General features: G+C 46.6%; 1 pseudogene; it reads right to left on the bottom strand.

Annotated features, from left to right (window-relative positions):
- Nucleotides 1-344: 344 nt before the first annotated feature.
- LOC137310514 (zinc-binding protein A33-like) lies at nucleotides 345-25,801 on the bottom strand (annotated as a pseudogene).

Here is a 25,801-nt window from a genome sequence, read left to right as displayed (position 1 = left end):
CCCATCCCTTGAGAAATATTCAGGACTTTCGAGACTCTCACCCGTTTCTCAGGAGGACAAAGTGGCATCGAATGGAAGTCCTGGTTAAAGATGTCGCTCAGCCAGAATCCGGTGGGGACCGGGTGTGAAAGGGATTGGCCCCCTGCCCGATTTGACCTGCGCTCGTTCACCCCACACGATGGGTCCCAGCCCATCGACCGGGAACTCAGCTCTGGAATTTACTGGGAATGGAAACACATCAATGATGCCAGGCTGCCTGTGTCTAAATACAGTACATCAGGACCTTGACCGACCAGTTCAGCCCCTGCTCCTGTGATGGGTTCACTCTGCACCTTTTCTGTTCCTTTTAAAACTCTTTATTTGTTGTGAAAGTCTTTGTGAGTACAGTACAGCTTCCACATATTGTGATACATTACTCCCAATATACAATGAGAGTCTGACAGCCTCTCTGGAATTCCAGTCTCTTATCCCAGCACCAAACTGCTGACAGTACAATGTGACTGTGGGATGCTGTTACTCCAGGTTCCTGACGGTGAACGGTACTGCTCACATTTGTAACACGGACCCTGGATTAGCAAAGACGGGGGAATGAGCAGGAGTGAAGAGTTCCAGATTGGACAGCTGGTGTGAGCGACCAGGGCCCCCTGTTGGAACCTCTTCATCCTGCACAGGAACACACGTCCCAGTCCATGATCACAGCCCAAGAGCTCAGTGCAAGGAAGACTTCCAATTCACCAGCCCCAACACTCTCAACCCCACCATTTCTCCACAAGCCCCTTTCCCAGTGCGGTTTCCTGCTGTATCTGGAAGTTACTGTGTGAGATGTGTAATATTCAGCCAGCAATGGACACATTCTCTCTGTACTCTGACTCATCAGTTTAGGAAGCTACAGTTTGAAATGACGCAGTTTGAGGGGAGCAGTATTTTTACCCTCATCGTGCAATCCAGGATAGAAATAAGGAAAGAGTTTCTCAGTGAATGTGTGAGTGAAAGTGTAGAGATTGGACATATCATCAGCATTGTAAAATGACACCTGTCCTCCCTCATAGTCCAGGTAAACTCCGATGGTCCTGAGTTTCAAACTCAGGGTCAGTGGGACCGATGGGCTTTCAAGAGCTCCATATTCATTCCCATTTCTCAGCCACACAGCCCAGTATCCACGTTTAGGCCCCAGTGATATCGTTCCCTTCCTGTTAACTGACTCTCTGGCCACACCCACATCCCACTGAGTCTTGTCCCCGACCTCCACCTCCCAGTAATGTTTCCCTGATGTGAATCCCTGTGATCCCAGGACACAAGGACACAAATTGAATCTCTCCGGGTTATCGGGAAGCTGTAATTCTCTGTCACCGAGTCTCACACTGGTCCAGTCCTCAGACAGGATGAGCCAACAATAAGCTGTGTTTGGGTCCAGGGTCAGTGAGGCTGGGACTGGGGAAATAAAAATGACATCATGTTAAATATTTTAGACAGAGGAAGATGGACGAACACAGGTTAATATCTGATGTCTGGAAAACTGGGCTCGGCCCCCAGTCTATAATTTCTGTATCAGTAAATAGTGCAGACTGGGTACAGTGTACAGTTCGATATATTCCTGGACTCCAGTGTGTTCAGTGAACAGATATTACAGACTGGGTACAGTGTAGAGTTCGATATATTCCTGGACTCCAGTGTGTACAGTGAACAGATATTACAGACTGGGTACAGTGTAGAGTTCGATATATTCCTGGACTCCAGTATGTTCAGTGAACAGATATTACAGACTGGGTACAGTGTAAAGTTCGATATATTCCTGGACTCCAGTATGTTCAGTGAACAGATATTACAGACTGGGTACAGTGTAGAGTTCGATATATTCCTGGACTCCAGTATGTTCAGTGAACAGATATTACAGACTGGGTACAGTGTAAAGTTCGATATATTCCTGGACTCCAGTATGTTCAGTGAACAGATATTACAGACTGGGTACAGTGTAGAGTTCGATATATTCCTGGACTCCAGTGTGTACAGTGAACAGATATTACAGACTGGGTACAGTGTAGAGTTCGATATATTCCTGGACTCCAGTATGTTCAGTGAACAGATATTACAGACTGGGTACAGTGTAGAGTTCGATATATTCCTGGACTCCAGGAAATTCTGTGAACACAAGGATTGTGTGAGCATCACCCCTATCATGGACAGACACATAAGAGACAGGTAGATTGGTGAGGACAAGGTCATGCAGGTTATTCCCTCATGTTGGCTTCCTCACCACTTGCCACAAGACCACTTGCCTGGCAGCTCTGTCCTTCAGGACTCAGTGCTGGTACTGAGACAGTCTTGGTGATGACTGAGCCTCCATTTCTCATCTCCATTCTGCCCCTCGGTGACATCATCCGAAAACACAAAGTCAGGTTCCACAAGTACACTGACGACCCCCAGCTCTACCTCACCACCGCCTCTCTCGACCCCTCCATTGTCTCCGATTTGTCACACTGCTTGTCAGACATCCAGTACTGGATGAGCAGAAATTTCCTTCATTTAAATATTGGGAAGACTGAAGCCATTGTCTTCAGTCCCCGCCACAAACTCCGTTCCCTAGTTACCGACTCCATCCCTCTCCCTCTCCCTGTCTGAGGCTGAACCAGACCTTTCGCAACCTTGGCCTCCTATTTGACCCTGAGATGAGCTTCTGACCCCATATCCGCTCCATCACCAAGACCGCCTACTTCCACCTTCGTAACATCGCCCGTCTCCGCCCCTCTCTCAGCTCATCTGCTGCTGAAACCCTTACCTCTAGACTTGACCATTCCAATGCTCTCCTGGCCGGCCGCCCAACTTCCATCCCCCATAAATTTGAGTTCATCCAAAACTCTGCTGCCGTATCCTAACTCGCACCAAGTCCCGTTAACCATCACCCCCTGTGCTCGCTGACTTTCATTGGCTCTCAGCTGATTTTAAAATTCTCATCCTTTTTTTCAAATCTCTCCATGGCCTCACCCCTCCCTATCTCTGTAACCTCCTCCAGCCCTACAACCTTCCGAGATCTCTGCGCTCCTCCAATTCTGGCCTCTTGCACATCCCCGATTTTAATCGCTCCACCATTGGCGGCCGTGCCTTCAGCTGCCAAGACCCTAAGCGCTGGAATTCCTTCCCAAATATCTCTGCCTCTCTACCTCTCTCTCCTCCTTCAAGATGCTCCTTAAAACCTACCTCTTTGTCCAAGCTTTTGGTCACCTGTCCTAATATCTCCTTTTGTACTTCAGGGTCAAATTTTGTCTGATAACCGCTCCTGTGAAGCGCCTTGGGTCGTTTTACTATGTTAAAGGTGCTATATAAATGCAAGTTGTCGTTATTATGGGCATTGAAGTCTGCACTCTGAGTACATTCTGTACCCTTGCAACCCTCAGTGCTTCTCAACATGGAGGAGGACTGATTCAACAGCTGAGGGAGGGCGGGAGGTGGTAGTCAGCAGGAGGTTTCCTTGCCCATGTTTGATCTGATGCCATGAGATTTCAATGCTGAGGACTCCCACACCCACCCGCTGTGGCCCCGCCTCTGGTGGGTCCGTCCTGCCAGTGGTTCTGTTAGTGAGGAGGATTTTGCAGTGTTGACTGGGCTGGGTGTCCCTCTGTCGTGCCCAAATTCAATGCCCAGTTCACAGCGAGAACTGCGTCCAGTTATATTCTTGTTTTCCTTTCTAGCGGTTTTGATATAACGGAGTGATTTGCTCGACCCCTTCAGAGGGCAGTTAAGAGTCAACCACATTGGTGTGGGACTGGAGCCACATTTAGGCCCAGTCCGGGTAAGGACGGCAGGTTTCCTTCCCTAAAGGACATTAGTGAAACCAGTTGGGTTTTTACGACAATCCAACAGCTTCCTGGTCACTTTTACAGACACCAGATTTTTATTCCAGATTTACTTATGAACTGACGTCAAATTCTCAAACTGCCACGGTGGGATTTGAACTTTTTTTTTATTCGTTCATGGGATGTGGGCGTCGCTGGCGAGGCCAGCATTTATTGCCCATCCCTAATTGCCCTTGAGAAGGTGGTGGTGAGCCGCCTTCTTGAACCAATGCAGTCCGTGTGGTGAAGGTTCTCCCACAGTGCTGTTAGGAAGGGAGTTCCAGGATTTTGACCCAGCGACGATGAAGGAACGGCGATATATTTCCAAGTCGGGCTGGAGTGTGACTTGGAGGGGAACGTGCAGGTGGTGTTGTTCCCATGTGCCTGCTGCTCTTGTCCTTCTAGGTGGTAGAGGTCGCAGGTTTGGGAGGTGCTGTCGAAGAAGCCTTGGCGAGTTGCTGCAGTGCATCCTGTGGATGGTACACACTGCAGCCACAGTGCGCCGGTGGTGAAGGGAGTAAATGTTTAGGGTGGTGGATGGGGTGCCAATCAAGCGGGCTGCTTTGTCCTGGATGGTGTCACATTTCTTGAGTGTTGTTGGAGCTGCACTCATCCAGGCAAGTGGACAATATTCCATCACACTCTTGACTTGTGCCTTGCAGATGGTGGAAAGGCTTTGGGGAGTCAGGAGGTGAGTCACTCACCGCAGAATACCCAGCCTCTGACCTGCTCTTGTAGCCACAGTATTTATATGGCTGGTCCAGTTAAGTTTCTGGTCAATGGTGACCCCCAGGACGTTGATGGTGGGGGATTCGGCGGTGGTAATGCTGTTGAATGTCAAGGGGAGGTGGTTAGACTCTCTCTTGTTGGAGATGGTCATTGCCTGGCACTTGTCTGGCGCGAATGGTACTTGCCATTTATGAGCCCATGCCTGGATGTTGTCCAGGTCTTGCTGCATGCGGGCACGGACTGCTTCATTATCTGACGGGTTGCGAATGGAACTGAACACTGTGCAATCATCAGCGAACATCCCCATTTCTGACCTTATGATGGAGGGAAGGTCATTGATGAAGCAGCTGAAGATGGTTGGGCCTAGGACACTGCCCTGAGGAACTCCTGCAGGAATACCCTGGGGCTGAGATGATTGGCCTCCAACAACCACTACCATCTTCCTTTGTGCTCGGTATGACTCCAGCCACTGGAGAGTTTTCCCCCTGATTCCCATTGACTTCAATTTTACTCGGGCTCCTTGGTGCCACACTCGGTCAAATGCTGCCTTGATGTCAAGGTCAGTCACTCTCACCTCACCTCTGGAATTCAGCTCTTTTGTCCATGTTTGGACCAAGGCTGTAATGAGGTCTGGAGCCGAGTGGTCTCACGGTCTCTGGATTATTGGTCCAGTGACATAACCACGACACTATCGTACCCTCTGCAGTCCAATGAGTGTTCCCTAAATGATTGTTTCAATGCGTGCACCATTGGAAAGGTTGTAAAGTATTTGCAGTGTGGGGTAAGGGTCGGAGACACTGTCAGTAACATTGAGGTAGATTTGTAACTCACAGTCTGGGGATAAAAGTGGAGCTGGGAATCCCATTATAGAAACCGCCCTCTGAAATCACCACAACTAAATACAGTCAACAAGGAAAATCACACAAAAATCTCACATTAACAGAAAAATTACACCCAAAATCTCCCAATAGAACAATCACACCAGTTGAAACTGCATCAAGGTCCCTGATGGTATGGGGAGGCGGGGGGGAATGTAATGATCGGTGAAGGTACAAAGTCTCACAGATCGGAGGATCTACCGTCAGTATTCCTGGGTCAGAGGGGAAACCAATCAGCCCGGGGTCTCAGTCTGATCACTGTCCAGTGAACCCTGGGTCAGGGGGGTCTCAGTCTGACCACTGTCCAGTGAACCCTGGGTCAGGGGGGGTCTCAGTCTGATCACTGTCCAGTGAACCCTGGGTCAGAGGGGTCTCAGTCTGACCACTGTCCAGTGAACCCTGGGTCAGGGGGGTCTCAGTCTGACCACTGTCCAGTGAACCCTGGGTCAGGGGGGGTCTCAGTCTGATCACTGTCCAGTGAACCCTGGGTCAGGGGGTCTCAGTCTGATCACTGTCCAGTGAACCCTGGGTCAGAGGGGTCTCAGTCTGATCACTGTCCAGTGAACCCTGGGTCAGGGGGTCTCAGTCTGATCACTGTCCAGTGAACCCTGGGTCAGAGGGGTCTCAGTCTGATCACTGTCCAGTGAACCCTGGGTCAGAGGGGTCTCAGTCTGATCACTGTCCAGTGAACCCTGGGTCAGGAGGGTCTCAGTCTGATCACTGTCCAGTGAACCCTGGGTCAGGGGGGGTCTCAGTCTGATCACTGTCCAGTGAACCCTGGGTCAGGGGGGTCTCAGTCTGATCACTGTCCAGTGAACCCTGGGTCAGGGGGGGTCTCAGTCTGATCACTGTCCAGTGAACCCTGGGTCAGAGGGGTCTCAGTCTGATCACTGTCCAGTGAACCCTGGGTCAGAGGGGTCTCAGTCTGATCACTGTCCAGTGAACCCTGGGTCAGAGGGGTCTCAGTCTGATCACTGTCCAGTGAACCCTGGGTCAGGGGGGGTCTCAGTCTGATCACTGTCCAGTGAACCCTGGGTCAGGGGGGGTCTCAGTCTGATCACTGTCCAGTGAACCCTGGGTCAGGGGGGTCTCAGTCTGATCACTGTCCAGTGAACCCTGGGTCAGGGGGGTCTCAGTCTGATCACTGTCCAGTGAACCCTGGGTCAGGGGGGTCTCAGTCTGACCACTGTCCAGTGAACCCTGGGTCAGGGGGGTCTCAGTCTGATCACTGTCCAGTGAACCCTGGGTCAGGGAGGTCTCAGTCTGATCACTGTCCAGTGAACCCTGGGTCAGGGGGGGTCTCAGTCTGATCACTGTCCAGTGAACCCTGGGTCAGGGGGGTCTCAGTCTGATCACTGTCCAGTGAACCCTGGGTCAGGGGGGGTCTCAGTCTGATCACTGTCCAGTGAACCCTGGGTCAGGGGGGTCTCGGTCTGATCACTGTCCAGTGAACCCTGGGTCAGAGGGGTCTCAGTCTGATCACTGTCCAGTGAACCCTGGGTCAGAGGGGTCTCAGTCTGATCACTGTCCAGTGAACCCTGGGTCAGTGGGGTCTCAGTCTGATCACTGTCCAGTGAACCCTGGGTCAGGGGGGTCTCAGTCTGATCACTGTCCAGTGAACCCTGGGTCAGAGGGGTCTCAGTCTGATCACTGTCCAGTGAACCCTGGGTCAGGGGGGTCTCAGTCTGATCACTGTCCAGTGAACCCTGGGTCAGGGGGGTCTCAGTCTGATCACTGTCCAGTGAACCCTGGGTCAGAGGGGTCTCAGCCTGACCACTGTCCAGTGAACCCTGGGTCAGGGGGGTCTCAGTCTGATCACTGTCCAGTGAACCCTGGGTCAGGGGGGTCTCAGTCTGATCACTGTCCAGTGAACCCTGGGTCAGAGGGGTTTTCAGTCTGACCACTGTCCAGTGAACCCTATTGGAAAGTGCGATTGTCTGGATTCAAATGAGAAAATGTTCTGATTCTGTCTCTACTTGAATCGCTCAATCTGAGGTCACACAAAAAGAACGGCCCCTTGAGTGAGGTACCAGAGACTGCTGCCCCAGTGATCGGTACACAACAACAATCAGTACATTCAGGAGAGGGAGAAGAGAGCATGAAACTCTACAGAAAGTTCACCCAAACCTGTGGAGTCGTTTCATACCTGGAGAGATGATCTGTTTCATTTCCTTCCACACTGCGTAGAGTAAAGGGCCTCGAAACACGGCCAATTTCAGACTTGCAGATTCCAGTATCTCTTCATCTTCATCTTCCTCTGACGATCTCTCTTCATCTTCACCTTCCTCTGACGATCTCTCTTGATCTTCCCCTCTCTCTGCACCTTCTCCTCCCTCTCCTTTGTCCAGGTACCTGTTTGAATTGGATTGATTCACTCACTCACTGCTGGATACAATCTGTGATCACAGTGTAAGACCGAGTCTGGGTTTGGATTGGGTACTCACCTTTCTCCCAATCTTTTCAGTTCCTGCAGGACAGAGAATCAGAAACATTTTAATAAATATACCGTAGTCTTTAGATTGTACATTTTAATGATGTATAATCAGTGGTTTTAGTGAAATGTGATGTGATCTGGGGAGTTTTCACTGACGGGCTCCAGTGATGTGACACCGTGTCCGTTACCCCCTGGAATACACTGGACAGGGTCTCCTCTGCTGCTGAAGACTTTGAAGGTTCACTGAGCCTTTCCTTTTATTTATGGTCTATATTTTCCCAGTAACTCAGAGCTTGTCTCTGGTCTGTGCGGCCCTGAGCTGGGGACAGTGGTGTTACACCTAACCTCAGTATCCCTTCGATAGGGAGACAACAGCCTATGTACCAGCTCCTGGACACTTCCAGGCAGCTCTGGGGAAACATGCAGCTGCGGAGACATCAGACCAGAACAGGAATAGGCTCATTGTGATGCCCACACAGTCAAATAGCCTCCTGTTGCTCACTGTTTGTGCAATAGATGTGCAGCAGCTACAGAAATATACCCCAGCCTATCACTGTGCCCAGGGCTAGTACCCATGGGACTGTACCCCAACATGTCTCTGTTCCAGGGGTAGTACCCAGGGGACTGTACCCCAACATGTCTCTGTTCCCAGGGCTAGTACCCATGGGACTGTACCCCAACATGTCTCTGTTCCCAGGGCTACTATCCATGGGACTGTACCCCAACATGTCTCTGTTCCCTGGTCTGGAATCCATGGGACTGTACCCCAACATGTCTCTGTTCCCTGGTCTGGAATCCATGGGACTGCACCTGGGACAGGAGAGAAGGGGAGACAACCTTTAACCTCAACACGGAATCTTCAGTAACCTGTTGGTGATATTCGGATGGTGAATTGATTGATGAGATATTGCTCGATGTTTGTACACAGTGTTTGATATGTAATCACAGTGTAATGGTTAGGGTGACAGGACAAGGACATGATCACTATCTCTCCCACACTCAGGCTCTCATTACAAGTTCCCGGGAAACACAGAGGGATTTCCAAGCAATGCAATGTAACCCTGGTAACATCTATAAACACAGCTCTGAGTTATACTGCCGACTGCACACCGCAGTCAGACTGGGGGAAGCCGAGCACTGTGAACCTGTATTTAAAGACATTGGTTGAGTTCTCAGTGTCGGCGAGGTGTTTAGTATCAGCTCTTCACTGACATTGAAAACATAAAGGGGACACGCAAGAGGTTTTACTAAGTTCCCTTTCCTCTGGTCCCAGTTATACTGCAGCCAGTGTGAGGACCTGACAAGAGTCGGACAATCTCCTCCACACTCAGAGCTCAAACCAGACTGATACCTGTTTGTCCTCAGTTATACTGCACGTTGTGCAATGTTGTGATGTGGTTTGAGCCCTATTATAATGTGCTGTTTACACTTACACCAACAGGTTGGGGATTGGTTTATAAAAGGATCACCTTGAGAAAAGAGATACTGTCTTGCTGCTCGATGTCTGCACAAAGGTTCAATATGTTCTCCTCAAGTGATCTCAGTTCCTCCTCAATTCTTTTCAAGTTCTTCTCCATTTGTCGCAGATCTTCCTCCTTTTGCCTCCTCAGCTCTTCCATTAAATGTTTCTCTTTGTCTTCAAGATATCGATGAATTTTGGCAAATTGTGCGGCGATGTCTTGCTCCAGGGATCCTGTGAGCTCCTAAGATGGTGAGAGAGATCATTTAAGCTGCAGGTTGTTAAAGGGCCGCAGTGTTTAAAGGTGACGTAAGTAGGACTTACATTCAGTTCTGAAATCTTCTCCTCCTGCCACCGTTTTAATTCACTTTTACTTTTCTTTTCATCCTCCATGGAATCCAAGGACAATTTCAGCTGGTCCTAAAAATGGAATCAGATCTCATCATAATCCATTTCAATGTCAGCTATTGTATTCCAAAACAGTGGGGTCGGACGTTCAGGGAATATTACATGTGTTACTAGTGTGTACCCCTTTCTTTACAAGAGGCAGAGTGAAAAGTACCCAATCAAACCAGGCACAGCTTCAAACCAACAACTGGTTTATGTTATATTAAATATATGAAAGGGTTTGATAGGGTAGACGGAGAGAAAATGTTTCCACTTGTGGGGGAGACCAAAACTAGGGGCCATAAATATAAGATAGTCAGTAATTAATCTAATAAGGAATTCAGGACAAGCTTCTTTCCCCAGAGAGTAGTTAGAATGTGGAACTCACTACCACAAGGAGTAGTTGAGGCGAATAGTACAGATACGTTTAAGGGGAAGCGAGATAATCACATGAGGGTGAAAGGGACACAAGGATGTGCTGATAAAGTTAGAAGAGGGGTGGGAAGAGGCTTGTGTGGAGCATAAATGCCGGCATGGACCTGTTGGGCCGAATGGCCTGTTTCTCTGCTGTACATTGTATGTAATTCCATGCAAGTCCATATGGCTTTCACACTGAGAACAATCAGATCCCTCACTCCCCAGTTATTAAATACAATAAAGATACAACACTCATCAAACCTTCTCTAGCTAAGCTTTTCAAATGAGCTGGTCCAGACTTTGAATTTGTGGACAGCTTCTCACTGCTGATGTGAGAACACAGCTCAGTCCCCCTGTCTGGGAGAGAGAGAGAGAGAGAGAGAGAGAGACTTATTTGTCACCTGCCGTAAGTCTATGAAATGGTGAATTCCTCCCATTGAACAGTTAATCAACGTTATGACCCCCCCCCCCCATGGAACACCGACCCACTGATGAGGCAACAGAGATTTTATTTGTCGGTTTCAGCTAAGCCCCCTGCTGGGACAATGGAATGGGAGGACACCTGGATCCTCAGGTATTGCACAGACTGATCTTCACACATTGTACACATTGACCTTCCCATTGAATTGTTCATTCATATTTTAAGTCACTGTGGTTGAGAATAATTCAAGGCTACTGGCTCATTGTAAACAAAATCATTGTGTGTGCAACCTTGGGAGTTTGTCCTTATAAGCTGAATCTAACATTGCAGAAATATTATATGTTAAAAAATCAGCTCAAACAACACTGGGACAAACCAAGTTCCTACAATGACATTTGTATTTTCAACAGACCAACCAGACCGAAAGTTACCTGAAGAGTAATTCTCCAACATCCAACCCCCTGTCTTAGTTCACCGATGGAGCTTTACCCTCTCGAGTCGAGTACAGAGACACTATACCCCATCCAACTCCCCACCATTTCACACACAGACACTGTACCCCATCCAACTCCCCACCCTTTCACACAGACACTATACCCCATCCAACTCCCCACCCTCTCACACAGACACTGTACCCCATCCAACTCCCCACCCTCTCACACAGACACTGTACCCCATCCAACTCCCCACCCTTTCACACAGACACTGTACCCCATCCAACTCTGTGGAAAACCATAAAGTAATGCCTGACCAAATTAACTTTCTAATACACCTAAACCATAAAGCTGACCATATTAATGTAGAAATACTGAACAGTTACTTGACCATAAAAGAAGCAAAGCATGATGGATAAGTTGACCAAGTTAGCTGACCAGCTGAATATAATGGGAAGCATAATGTGTTCACGTTCCCAGCAAAGACACACAGAAGAGCGATTGTCTGCTTATGAGATAACTGTCCAACTAACAGAAATTAATGACCATATAGCCTTGAGACTAGGAACAGTTTCTACTGATAAGGAGCAGTGTTGCTAAGGCAACGTATTTTCCCAGACCATGTTGAGGGGCCACGAGACAGACATAAGAGACTAGAGGGTGGGTTCCCTATTTTTGATTGACTAACCACTTGAACCAATGAGAGTGTACATGTACGCCCATATTCAATGATAGACAGACATTACTGAATTAACTGTATAAAAGTTAACTGATTTCTTTGTTCGAGGAAGACGTAGCCTCAACCATTGTTTGAGGTACATTTCCACTTGTACAAGTTTCTTAATAAATTCTTACTTGTCTGAAAATAAATGTTTGGAGTTAATGCAATGTGTATAATAGGTAATTAAGTTTTCGACAGTTTCTTGGAGGTTCCACTGAGATCGCTTGTGATCCCCGGTAAGTACGGACACAAGTTGTCTGTACGAACCCAGACACACTGCGATTGAATAAGTGTATGCATTAACTGACGTGACTAATTCTTCTGTTTGCCTTTAGGAATTGGAAGGCGATCATAGGAAATGTGTTTCACATAGACAAGAAGAAAAAAAAAGGGGAAAACAAAAAAAGAGAGAGATGCGCGACAGATTACTCAATATTGTCAGCTGCGGTGTTGTAGTAACGGGCTGAGAGAGAGCAATAACGGAGTAGATCTGTGATACCGGTGAGACTAGAGTGAAGTTGAGGTCAATGTAAGGACCAACAGACTGTCAGCTGCTAGTGGATAAAGGTGCCAGGAAAAGAGAAAAGGTAACCAGTTTACAGACTTGTTTAAAAAATTATTAGTGTAAAGTTGTAATTTGGACAAGCGCAGACTAGATGTTGCGTAGTTTCGGAAAAGTGTGAAATTCTGGTTGACCTGAATCAAGTGTTTAGATAGAAACACTAATAGTGCTCCCCCTGCTCAAGGGAAGGAGCACTTTAAAAAAAAAGTCTTGCGTAAGTCAGCTGATTCAACTAAGTGCAGACGTTTCTCTCACACACCTAGCCTGAGCTGGTTATTAAGAGGGTTTTAACCCCATGTGAAGGCCAGGACCCTAAAGTAGGTGTAGAGAACACATGACGTCTTGTCCGATCAGCTGAATTATCAAGTATAGAATTGTAATAGTTAAGATAGGTCTTGATTGTTGTGTAATTACAGTGTGGAGGATTGTATAAACTATAAGCAAAATCCCTCCAAAGGGAACACCTGCTGCTTACATGTACAGAAACTTTGGGAAAGAAGCAACTGACGAGTTGATAGTTTGGTCCAATTGGACCAGGACTAAGAAATATCCCTTTCCCGAAGACGGTACATTTAATATGGATAGAATTAAGTGATTAGAAAAATGTTTAAAAGACAGAGACCCGGAAAAGAAAGGTTCTTTTGTTTCAGTGTACTGTCACTTTAAAAAGCCTGTCCTGATTGTGAGTGTTTTCTGTCGGTGTTGTGGGCCACGCCCCCTTCTTACTGCGTCTTACGTGTTTTCTTCTTTTGTGTAATGTATCTGTTTTGTCTTGTGTTTAATTCTGATATTGCTGAATTAAAATTGGAGTTATTGAGGTTAAGTGACCTATTAATTCTGGTTCTTATAAAATGTGAGCATTTTAAATTCCAGACATGGGATCTTCAAAAAAAAACAATTTTTGCATTTTGAATTTTTATCTTGTGATTGGCTGTGGTTAAAAAAAAAGAGGTAAAAAGAAAATAACGGGACAGATAAAGAAAAAAGCTATCTGGTATCACCGTGATAGGAAAAGTCAGAGAGTTGGTTATAATCATACCCACTAAAAGTATGTGAAAGAAAATGAATTGGAAAGCTATAGTTGTGTATGATGAGCAAATTATAAAACTTACGAAGACTAACTATAAACTAAAATGTACGATGGGAGATGTTGTTTCCCGGTACGAATTTTTAAAACAAAAAAAGAATTTATGTGAAAATTACGTTGACGTATGCTAAGCACACTGCGTGAATCTGGTATCTGGCTCCGTCGTTTTGTTACTGAAATAAAATAATTTACAAAATGAGGTTCAATTGTAAAAGAAAAGATAAAGTGCAGATTTAAAGAATTACAAGTTACAGTTGCAGGATGATCTCTGGTTATCATATTGGATTTTAATTGTCATCTGAAGGATAAGATTAGGGAAAAGGCTGTTTGCAAAGTTAAAGCAGAGTCTGAAAAGAAAGTAAAGAAGCTGTAAGCAAACAAGTTGGTTAATAAGAAACATTGGAGAAAACACTATGATTAAAATAAATCTCAAAAATAGTGCGCAAAATATATAGTGTAAAGCAATCCACAAATGTGAGAAAAAAAATCAGTCAAACCTGTGTGAAGAGAAAATTTGAAGGTGAAATATGGAAACTCAATCTCAGAGGGAGAAGCATCCAATTACTGCTATCACGAAAGCCAGTTAATATTAACCCCTTCCATCCCAAGAAGCCAGACTGTCATGCCAAGAGCAGTTCAAACAGATAGAAATGACCCAATCGGTTGAGAACTGTCTGAGGCTTGCCCAGAACACAGGTGAACATGAGGTAACAATTGGTATAGGTTATATTAGTAAAATTGACCCAATTACTCAGAAATGCCAAAGGCTACAATTGACTGAGATATAAGTTTGCACACAGACAATGCGACAGTGAAAAAAAAAATTGATAAGAAAGGAATGTAAAACAAATCGTATGAAGAGAAAGCATAGGTTGGACAATTGGAAGTCCATTACTTGAGCTATGTACTGACACAGGGTACTAAACGCCTATCAGTTTTACCCCGCCACAGTATGATAAGGAAGTTCGCAATTTTATTTGAAACTATTCGCGAATGGTAGCTCCAATACAAGATCTGACCAAAGAGGGGAGACCTTCCCTGACAAATTATGTAACTCACATTGAGAATGTTAAGAAAACTCAACAATTATATCAACACCTCCCAACTCAAGAGTTAAAACAAAGAGCGACATGGAATGGAGGTGGACATCGTAAAAGAGATAGACAAATATGGAGACGTAAAGATCTGTGATAAGTGATATAGCAACTGCCTTTAATACGGGTGCCTCAGTTGTTAACACCATTGATTTGGACATCTTGAAACACAGAGATTAGGACTTGGAGTTGGAAATTCCAGTCTGCAGTCCTATGTACATCTGTATGTGGGAGAGACAGGGTTTATTTCAGACAGGTTGCGAGCTCCAGAGAGAGAGAGAGAGAGAGAGGGACGAGGCAATTTCTCTCTCCTGTCTTGTTTTCTGGATTTGTTTCGGGTAAAAGGATTATTCCTTTGGACAAAATAAATAATAAATGAAGATTTGACAAATTAACCCCTTGGGCTCTCAAGAAGAGCCGCAATGGATTTTCTGTGTTTCTTTTAAAACAGGTGACCCTGGTTTTTTGGGACCACGTGAGTGTTGATGGTGCAGGATTACCAAGAGTAGTTACAAAGTTACGGTGCAACCTTTGCTGGAGAAATTTGGTGCAGGAAACGATCCAGTGGTGTTAAAAATTTAAGACTTTAGCTGCAGACATCAGCAGATACCAAATGTCACAGCATGGTGATATCAACCTGATTCTCTTCTTTTGAAAACATTTTGATTTGTTTTGTTTTAACCCATTTATTGTCTTCCGAGACAGAGTGCTCGAGGTGGGAAGATATGGGAGTTACATCCAAAAGTAATTACAAGTACTTCATCTCTACTATGAAACCACAAAGCCTGGACATAATTTGTTTCTGAAATTGGAATTGACAAGAAAAATGTACTTGTAATTTAAGGGGATAATCAAATTAAAATAAAAGAAGTCCAGTCAAAATGGTTCCTATTGAATGCTGTGTATCAAGAATTCTTTTCGAGAGGGAAGAAAATTTTACATTGACAAGTCCTGTCAGTCCAACAATACTGCTCTCAAGTTGGGATAATTGTGAAATGATAGAACGGACTCGGGCACAATGTAGTGGGATATTTTGGGAAATGAAAAGCGGTTCAAGAAGAAATTACGTAAAATAAACACATTTTGGGATATTGGAGCTGACTGTAAATATTGTATCGGACAGTAACATTGATTTGGCAACATTAGATCAAAAGGTCAGAGATTTAGGGTCTCGCATTAAAGATATATTTAAAAATAAATGAAAATACAGATAAGGAATTGTCTGAGGATCAAATGCTGACCATACATTTGCAAAGGATAGCTACAGTGCTAGAAACACATGCCCAAACCATTAATAAATTAATGAAAGAGGAATATAACGTATCTTAGCAGGCGGCTGCTAATGACATCTGCAGTGCATATGGTAACTGGATTGTGGAACAGACACGAGAGAACCTAGCCCAGATACAGGCAGGGGAAGTGCCCTTATGAATAACGAATCAACAAACTGAGGGTGAACCTGACCTGTGGGCATGATGGAGGTGGTACCTCCAAGCGGCTGTGAGCAAACAAGAACATCACCCCTTGCCAATTCAGGGCAATGGTGCGAGTGTACCCCACTCAAGTGGAGTGTAAACCTGACGGAGGAGGGCTCCTAGGGTTGGCACTAGTAATACTGGTGATGGCACCCAAAACCCAGGGACGAGAGGTGTACCAAGTACAGAATATTGGGGTAGTGAAGGACAGAATGCACATATCCCATCACAATATGTTACCATATGCTGAGAAAAAATTAAAGGGAATTTGGCTGGAACAAAACTAAAGGGATGTGTTACTAGACATGCTGTCACTGTATGTCCACATAGTGTTGGACACAGCCTAGAAGCACAGTGTGGGTTTAATAATACCGGTACCAATCAGGATATTAACTGTACCATGGAGGCCCTAGAGGCGGATCTAAAACCCACTCAAGTGGCATATGCCAGAGAGGGCGAATACTGTGTTACAACTAATTTGAAAACATTTAAATATGCCAATCTAACTTGTGATATTTTTAGTCCAGAGTTCTGCTCCATTCCTGAAGTCCCTGTTCGGATTGGACCCGAGGAACTGGTAGAGATACACCGGCATAACCTCACCACCTTACAAGTTTCTGAGAATGTCAAAAAGGACTTAAAAGAATATCAGGACACATTTGGGTATCTGACACCCCTGTTGCCTAAATACTTGAAAGCATTGCGAATGGAGATACGCCTCTCCCAGAAGGTTTATTATAACCTACAACAGGACAATAAAAATATTAAGCATGATATTGACCAAATTAAAGTCACCACTTGGTGGGATGACCTCTGGAATTTGGACTGAATATACAGATCCATCCTTGGATTAGATTAATTTCACATGTATTAGTCGTAGTGCAGTTTATTGCAATATGATTCTTGGTTTTCATTGCATGTAATAAATGTAAGCAGAGGATGAAGGGTTTGGCAAAGATAGTAAAACAGAGCCTGGGTGAGAATGTCCCCATTGTCTCTGTGGTTTCAACTAAGAAAACATCTTAATGGTACCGGGGGTAGCACCCGCTGGGGTAAGGTGCATGTAAAAGGGAAGACAATTATAGTTTGATAGGATTATCAGATGCTCTGCCTCTCTTCCACCCGGACTGGTGGCCAACACGAAGGGAACCTGGTTAAGATGAGGTACAGCATCTAACAGGATATTGTAGGGATAAAATTTGGATTAAGGGATATAAAGGGGTGGGTCCCAATCACGAGTTCAAAGGCCAGGCCTAGTAGTTGATTAATTAACCCATAAATCCCCACACAAGGACCTCAGCGGTGGCGTACAAAAAATAAACTGACTGATTAATTAAACTGTTTTTAGAGACTGTTGCAGCATGGCATGTCCTAAACTTTTAAATCATATGAGAATAATTGGCTCGGCATGCCTGATCGTGTGGGTGGGAACTGGCATAAAACCTGCTACAACCCCTGCTGCAAGCAGACTCAATCGTGTTTCAAGGGAACTGCATGTCAATACTTTTTATACATGTTATATATGTATGCAAAGTGTCAAGGTATCTCCAGTTGCTGGGTGTGCTCACATATCCCAGTTCAATCCAAGGGAGGCATTCCACCCAGACCAGTCCCCCTAACTTCCCAAGAAATAGCGGAGTGGGTAATAAATCAAATTGAAATTAATGGGAACAGAATGCGAGATAGTGGCTGGATGAGTGCGAGAACAAATAAGACAATGTTTGTGAGAAAGCAATGGAAGGAGTACACAATCACAACAAAATGTGAAACCTGATTTCGGGGGTGGTACCAACCTAATTATGATCAGACCCATAAACCTCCTTTTCTAATCCTTACAAATACTCCAAGAACTAATGGAGCAATATGTTTGAGTAAGAATTCAGTAGGGGGTGATGTAATGGGATGGAGTAATTGCACTCAGTATATAAATATGACAGTAACCAGCATCAGTAGTACCATCAGATGGAAGCCTTGCACAGGTGGCCAAATTTACATAGATAGAATAAACATAAAGAATTCCCCTGCAATTAAACCTACTTTATTTGTGGCCACAAGGCATACCCATGGTTGCCTCAAAAATGGACAGGATCATGTTACTTGGGATATGTGATCCCATATATCTGACACTCATCATCCCCGCCTCAATATCCTGCTGGGCAACGAGTAAAGAGGGTAATTACTGAGGCTGACCGATTCTGGGCCATTGCTTTCCCTCGGTGGGGAGTGAGCATGGCCACCAGAGAAATTATTAAATTAGCCAATACCTGGGAAGTAGTTGCTAATGATACGGCAGAAGCCTTAAAGGAAATAAGCGCAGAAATGATAGCCATTCGTACGGTCACCTTATGGCCCTTGATTATCTATTGGCAGAGAAAGGGGGAACTTGTGCACTAATTGGATCTGAATGTTGTACCTACATACCTGATAGTTCAGAGAATATTACTGATTTGGCCGATCACATCCAAAGGGAAGTTGAGAAATTCAAGCAGCCCCCTTCATTCACTCTTTGGGGCTGGGCAATAGGATGGCTGGGTTCTATTGGGACTTCTCTAGTTCAGGGACTAGTCATATTTGTTGTTATAATTCTTATAGCCTATTGCTATGTCAAATGCTGCTGTGTTATGATGTCCAATCTGGGTACACATATAGCGCCCACAAATCTGATGGTGCAAGTAGGGGTGACACAGGATGAGGTGCAGGAGGAGTTTGAACGTCTGGGTGGGATAATGCTCTATTAGAGTATTGTCCTTTTATATATATATATATATATATATATATATAGGACAAAAGGGGGGAATGTGGAAAACCATAAAGAAATGCCTGACCAAATTAACTTTCTAATACACCTAAACCATAAAGCTGACCATATTAATGTAGAAATACTGAACAGTTACTTGACCATAAAAGAAGCAAAGCATGATGGATAAGTTGACCATGTTAGCTGACCAGCTGAATATAATGGGAAGCATAATGTGTTCACGTTCCCAGCAAAGACACACAGCAGAGCGATTGTCTGCTTATGAGATAACTGTCCAACGAACAGAAATTAATGACCATATAGCCTTGAGACTGATAAGGAGCAGTGTTGCTAAGGCAACGTATTTTCCCAGACCCTTTTGAGGGGCCACGAAACAGACATAAGAGACTAGAGGGTGGGTTCCCTATTTTTGACTGACTAACCATTTGAACCAATGAGAGTTTACATGTACGCCCATATTCAATGACAGACAGACATTACTGAATTAACTGTTTAAAAGTTAATTGCTTTCTTTGTTCGAGGAAGACGTAGCCTCAACCATTGTTTGAGGTACACTTCTACTTGTACAAGTTTCTTAATAAATTCTTACTTGTCTGAAAATAATGTTTGGAGTTAATGCATTGTGTACAATAGGTAATTAAGTTTTCGACACAGACACTGTACCCCATCCAACTCCCCACCCTCTCACACAGACACTGTACCCCATCCAACTCCCCACCCTTTCACACAGACACTGTACCCCATCCAACTCCCCACCCTCTCACACAGACACTGTACCCCATCCAACTCCCCACCCTCTCACACAGACACTGTACCCCATCCAACTCCCCACCCTCTCACACAGACACTGTACCCCATCCAACTCCCCACCCTATCACACAGACACTGGACCCCATCCAACTCCCCACCCTCTCACACACACACTGTACCCCATCCAACTCCCCACCCTCTCACACACACACTGTACCCCATCCAACTCCCCACCCTTTCACACAGACACTGTACCCCATCCAACTCCCCACCCTCTCACACACACACTGTACCCCATCCAACTCCCCACCCTCTCACACAGACACTGTAGATAAGAAATAGGAGCAGGAGTAGGCCATCCGGCCCCTCGAGCCTGCTCCACCATTCAATAAGATCATGGCTGATCTTTGACCTCAACGCCATTTTCCTGCACCATCCCCATATCCCTTGATGCCTTTAATATCTAGAAATCTATCGATCTCTGTTTTGAATGTACTCAATGACTGAGCCTCCACAGCCCTCTGGGGTAGAGAATTCCAAAGATTCACCACCCTCTGAGTGAAGAAATTTCTCCTCATCTCAGTCCTAAATGACCTACCCCTTATTCTGAGACTGTGACCCCTGGTCCTAGACTCCCCAGCCAGGGGAAACATCATCCCTGCATCTACCCTGTCGAGCCCTCATAGAGTCATAGAGTTATACAGCACGGATAGAGGCCCTTCGGCCCATCGTGTCCGCGCCGGCCATCAGCCCTGTCTACTCTAATCCCATATTCCAGCATTTGGTCCGTAGCCTTGTATGCTATGGCATTTCAAGTGCTCATCCAAATGCTTCTTGAATGTTGTGAGGGTTCCTGCCTCCACAACCCTTTCAGACAGTGAGTTCCAGACTCCAACCACCCTCTGGGTGAAAAAGTTCTTTCTCAAATCCCCTCTAAACCTCCCGCCTTTTACCTTGAATCTATGTCCCCTTGTTATAGAACCCTCAACGAAGGGAAAAAGCTCCTTAGTATCCATCCTATCTGTGCCCCTCATAATTTTGTACACCTCAATCATGTCCCCCCTCAGCCTCCTCTGCTCCAAGGAAAACAAACCCAATCTTCCCAGTCTCTCTTCATAGCTGAAGCGCTCCAGCCCTGGTAACATCCTGGTGAATCTCCTCTGCACCCTCTCCAAAGCGATCACATCCTTCCTGTAGTGTGGCGACCAGAACTGCACACAGTACTCCAGCTGTGGCCTAACCAGTGTTTTATACAGCTCCATCATAACCTCCTTGCTCTTATATTCTATGCCTCGGCTAATAAAGGCAAGTATCCCATATGCCTTCTTTACCACCTTATCTACCTGTTCCGCCGCCTTCAGGGATCTGTGAACTTGCACACCAAGATCCCTCTGACCTTCTGTCTTGCCTAGGGTCCTCCCATTCATTGTGTATTCCCTTGCCTTGTTAGTCCCTCCAAAGTGCATCACCTCGCACTTTACCGGGTTAAATTCCATTTGCCACTGTTCCGCCCATCTGACCAACCCATCTATATCGTCCTGCAGACTGAGGCTATCCTCCTCGCTATTTACCACCCTACCAATCTTTGTATCATCAGCGAACTTACTGATCATACCTTTTACATTCATATCCAAGTCATTAATGTAGAATTTTGTATGTTTCAATGAGATCACCTCTCATTCTTCTAAACTCTAGAGAATACAGGCCTGGTCTACTCAATCTCTCCTCATACGACAATCCCGCCATCCCAGGAATCAGTCTGGTGAACCTTCGTTGCACTCCTTCTATGGCAAGTATATCCTTTCTTGGAGACCAAAATTGTACACAATACTCCAGGTGCGGTCTCACCAAGGCCCTATATAATTGCAGTAAGAAATCTTTATTCCTGTACTCAAATCCTCTTGTAATAAAGGCCAACATACCATTTGCCTTCCTAATTACTTGCTGCACCTGCATCTTAGCTTTCAGTGATTGGTGTACAAGGACACCCAGGTCCCATTGAACATCAACATTTCCCAATCTCTCACCATTTAAAAAATACTCTGCATTTCTGTTTTTCCTACCAAAGTGGATAACTTCACATTTTTCCACATTATAATCGATCTGCCACGTTCTTGCCCACTCACTGAGCCTGTCTATATCCCCTTGAAGCCTCTTTGCATCCTCCTCACAACTCACATTCCCACCTGGTTTTGTGTCATCAGCAAACTTGGAAATATTACATTTGGTCCCCTCATCCAAATCATTGATATAGATTGTGAATAGCTGGGGCCCAAGCACCGATCCCTGTGATACCCCACTAGCCACAGTCTGCCAACCTGAAAAAGACCCCTTTATTCCTACTCTCTGTTTTCTGTCTGTTAACCAGTTCTCAATCCATGCCAGTATATTCCCCCCAATTCCATGTTCTCTAACTTTGTTCACCAACCTCCTGTGTGGGACCTTATCGAAAGCCTTCTGAAAATCCAAATACACCACATCCACTGGTTCCCCCTTATCTATTCTATTAGTTACATCCTCAAAGAACTCCAACAGGTTTGTCAAACATGATTTCCCTTTCATCAATCCATGTTGACTCTGCCAAATCCCATTAATATTTTATTGGTGTCCTGTTATCACATCCTTTATAATAGATTCTAGCATTTTCCCTGCTACTGATGTCAGACTAACAGGTCTGTAGTTCCCTGTTTTCTCTCTCCCTCCTTTCTTAAATAGTGGGGTTACATTTGCTACCCTGCAATCTGCAGGAACCATTCCAGAATCTATAGAATTTTGGAAGGTGACAGCCAATGCATCCACTATCTCCATAGCCACCTCTTTCAAAACCCTGGGACGTAGATCATCAGGTCCTTGGGATTTATCGACCTTCAGTCCCACTAATTTCTCCAGTACTATTATTTTACCAATACTAATTTCTTTCAGTTCCTCATTCTCGCCAGACCCTTGGTTCTCCAGTATTTCTGGGAGGTCTTTTGTGTTTTCTTCCGTGAAGACAGACACAAAGTATTTGTTTAATTTCTCTGCCATTTCCATATTCCCCATTATAAATTCTCCAACTCCATCCAACTCCCCACCCTTTCACACAGACACTGTACCCCATCCAACTCCCCACCCTCTCACACAGACACTGTACCCCATCCAACTCCCCACCCTCTCACACAGACACTGTACCCCATCCAACTCCCCACCCTCTCACACAGACACTGTACCCCATCCAACTCCCCACCCTCTCACTTAGACACTGTACCCCATCCAACTCCCCACCCCCTCACACAAACACTGTACCCCATCCAACTCCCCACCCTCTCACACAGACACTGGACCCCATCCAACTCCCCACCCTCTCACACAGACACTGTACCCCATCCAACTCCCCGTCCTTTCACACAGACACTGTACCCCATCCAACTCCCCACCCTCTCACACAGACACTGTACCCCATCCAACTCCCCACCCTCTCACAGAGACACTGTACCCCACCCAACTCCCCACCCTCTCACACAGACACTGTACCCCATCCAACTCCCCACCCTCTCACACAGACACTGTATCCCATCCAACTCCCCACCCTCTCACACAGACACTGTACCCCATCCAACTCCCCACCCTCTCACACAGACACTGTACCCCATCCAACTCCCCACCCTCTCACACAGACACTGTACCCCATCCAACTCCCCACCCTCTCACACAGACACTGTATCCCATCCAACTCCCCACCCTCTCACACAGACACTGTACCCCATCCAACTCCCCACCCTCTCACACAGACACTGTACCCCATCCAACTCCCCACCCTCTCACACAGACACTGTCCCCCATCCAACTCCCCACCCTTTCACACAGACACTGTACCCCATCCAACTCCCCACCCTCTCACACAGACACTGTACCCCATCCAACTCCCCACCCTCTCACACAGACACTGTCCCCCATCCAACTCCCCACCCTTTCACACAGACACTGTACCCCATCCAACTCCCCACCCTCTCACACAGACACTGTACCCCATCCAACTCCCCACCCTCTCACACAGACACTGTACCCCATCCAACTCCCCACCCTCTCACACAGACACTGTCCCCCATCCAACTCCCCACCCTTTCACACAGACACTGTACCCCATCCAACTCCCCACCCTCTCACACAGACACTGTACCCCATCCAACTCCCCACCCTCTCACACAGACACTGTACCCCATCCAACTCCCCACCCTCTCACACAGACACTGTACCCCATCCAACTCCCCACCCTCTCACACAGACACTGTACCCCATCCAACTCCCCACCCTCTCACACAGACACTGTACCCCATCCAACTCCCCACCCTCTCACACAGACACTGTACCCCATCCAACTCCCCTACTTCCCACCATTGTGAACATGCCACTCATTGGCAGTTTAGCAGCACTTCCGACGTTAATCTGAACAATGGCCTGTCGTGGCTTCTTTTAAACCATCACATGCTGCTCGTTATCTTATTTCCCGCAAATCACTCAAAATAATTTCTGAAAACGTCCCACCAACCGCAGTACTGGTGACAGAGGTGGGGGGGCTGAAATTTGAGCCCAGAACATCCTTTAGTTTGTTCCCTATCCAAAAAAATAGGATCGAATTTTGTAATGAAACTGGTTCCCACAAAATGAGCTTGCAACCCCATATCCTCTCCATCACCAAGACCGCCTACTTCTACCTCCGTAACATTGTCCGTCTCCGCCTCTGCCTCAGCTCATCTGCTGCTGAAACCCTCATCCCTGCCCGTGTTACCAACAGAATTGACTATTCCAATGCTCTCCTGGCCGGCCTCCCATTCTCCACTCATCCAAAACCGGCCTGTATCCTAACTCGCACCAAGTCCCATTCACCCATCAGCCCTGTGCTCGTTGACCTACGGGAACGCCCCAGTGATCCAGTTCTCGACAGAGAGCCAGTGATCCGGTTCAAGACAGAGACCCAGTGATCCGGTTCAAGACAGAGACCCAGTGATCCGGTTCGAGACAGGGACCCAGTGATCCGGTTCGAGACAGAGACCCAGTGATCCGGTTCGAGACAGAGACCCAGTGATCCGGTTCAAGACAGAGACCCAGTGATCCAGTTCGAGACAGAGACCCAGTGATCCGGTTCAAGACAGAGACCCAGTGATCCGGTTCGAGACAGAGACCCAGTGATCCGGTTCGAGACAGAGACCCAGTGATCCGGTTCGAGACAGGGACCCAGTGATCCGGTTCGAGACAGGGACCCAGTGATCCGGTTCGAGACAGAGACCCAGTGATCCGGTTCGAGACAGAGACCCAGTGATCCGGTTTGAGACAGAGACCCAGTGATCCAGTTCGAGACAGGGACCCAGTGATCCGGTTTGAGACAGAGACCCAGTGATCCAGTTCGAGACAGGGACTCAGTGATCCGGTTCGAGACAGGGACTCAGTGATCCGGTTCGAGACAGAGACCCAGTGATCCGGTTCGAGACAGAGACCCAGTGATCCGGTTCGAGACAGGGACCCAGTGATCCGGTTCGAGACAGGGACCCAGTGATCCAGTTCAAGACAGAGACCCAGTGATCCGGTTCGAGACAGGGACCCAGTGATCCGGTTCGAGACAGGGACCCAGTGATCCGGTTCGAGACAGAGACCCAGTGATCCGGTTCGAGACAGAGACCCAGTGATCCGGTTCGAGACAGGGACTCAGTGATCCGGTTCGAGACAGGGACTCAGTGATCCAGTTCGAGACAGGGACTCAGTGATCCAGTTCGAGACAGGGACTCAGTGATCCGGTTGTGCAGTTATTTAATGTGAATCTTGTAATGAAACTGATTCCCGTCCTCCACACCATCGACCCCAGGGTGAGATTTGGTGAATACCCTCTCCCATGTCCCCTTACCTTGTACTTTTGAACTGCCCTCTGGACCGGCAGGAACCTGTGGTCTGAATGTGCGGGAGAATCTACACAACTGGCACAGATCAGGATCTCATCCTCCTCACAGAACAGCTTCAGTTTCTCATTATGTTCCTCACAGTGAGACCGACCTTTCTCTGGGTTCAGGATCAGCTCTGGGTTCAGGTTCAGGTTCAGGTCTGGGTCTGGGTTGAGGTCCAGCTGCCGAGCTTTCTCGGAGAGATTGGCCAACACCCTGTTCCTGCAGTAGTTTCTCCGGGGGAAAACCACCCGACATTCCGGGCAGGACACGGTCTCCCCCTGCTTGTCCCAACACTTCTCGATACAGGATTTACAGAAGTTGTGATCACAGTCCAGCCGCACCGGCTCCACAAACAGAGAGAGGCAGACGGAGCAGGTTAAATCCTCACTCAGGGTTACGATCTGTTTGCTGACGGCCATCTCAGTTCCTGCTCCTTATTCTGTCGCTCAC

This window comes from Heptranchias perlo, unplaced genomic scaffold (genome assembly GCF_035084215.1).
Source record: "Heptranchias perlo isolate sHepPer1 unplaced genomic scaffold, sHepPer1.hap1 HAP1_SCAFFOLD_256, whole genome shotgun sequence".
Taxonomy (NCBI): Eukaryota; Metazoa; Chordata; class Chondrichthyes; order Hexanchiformes; family Hexanchidae; genus Heptranchias; species Heptranchias perlo.
This window is presented reverse-complemented; position numbering and strand designations above follow the sequence as displayed.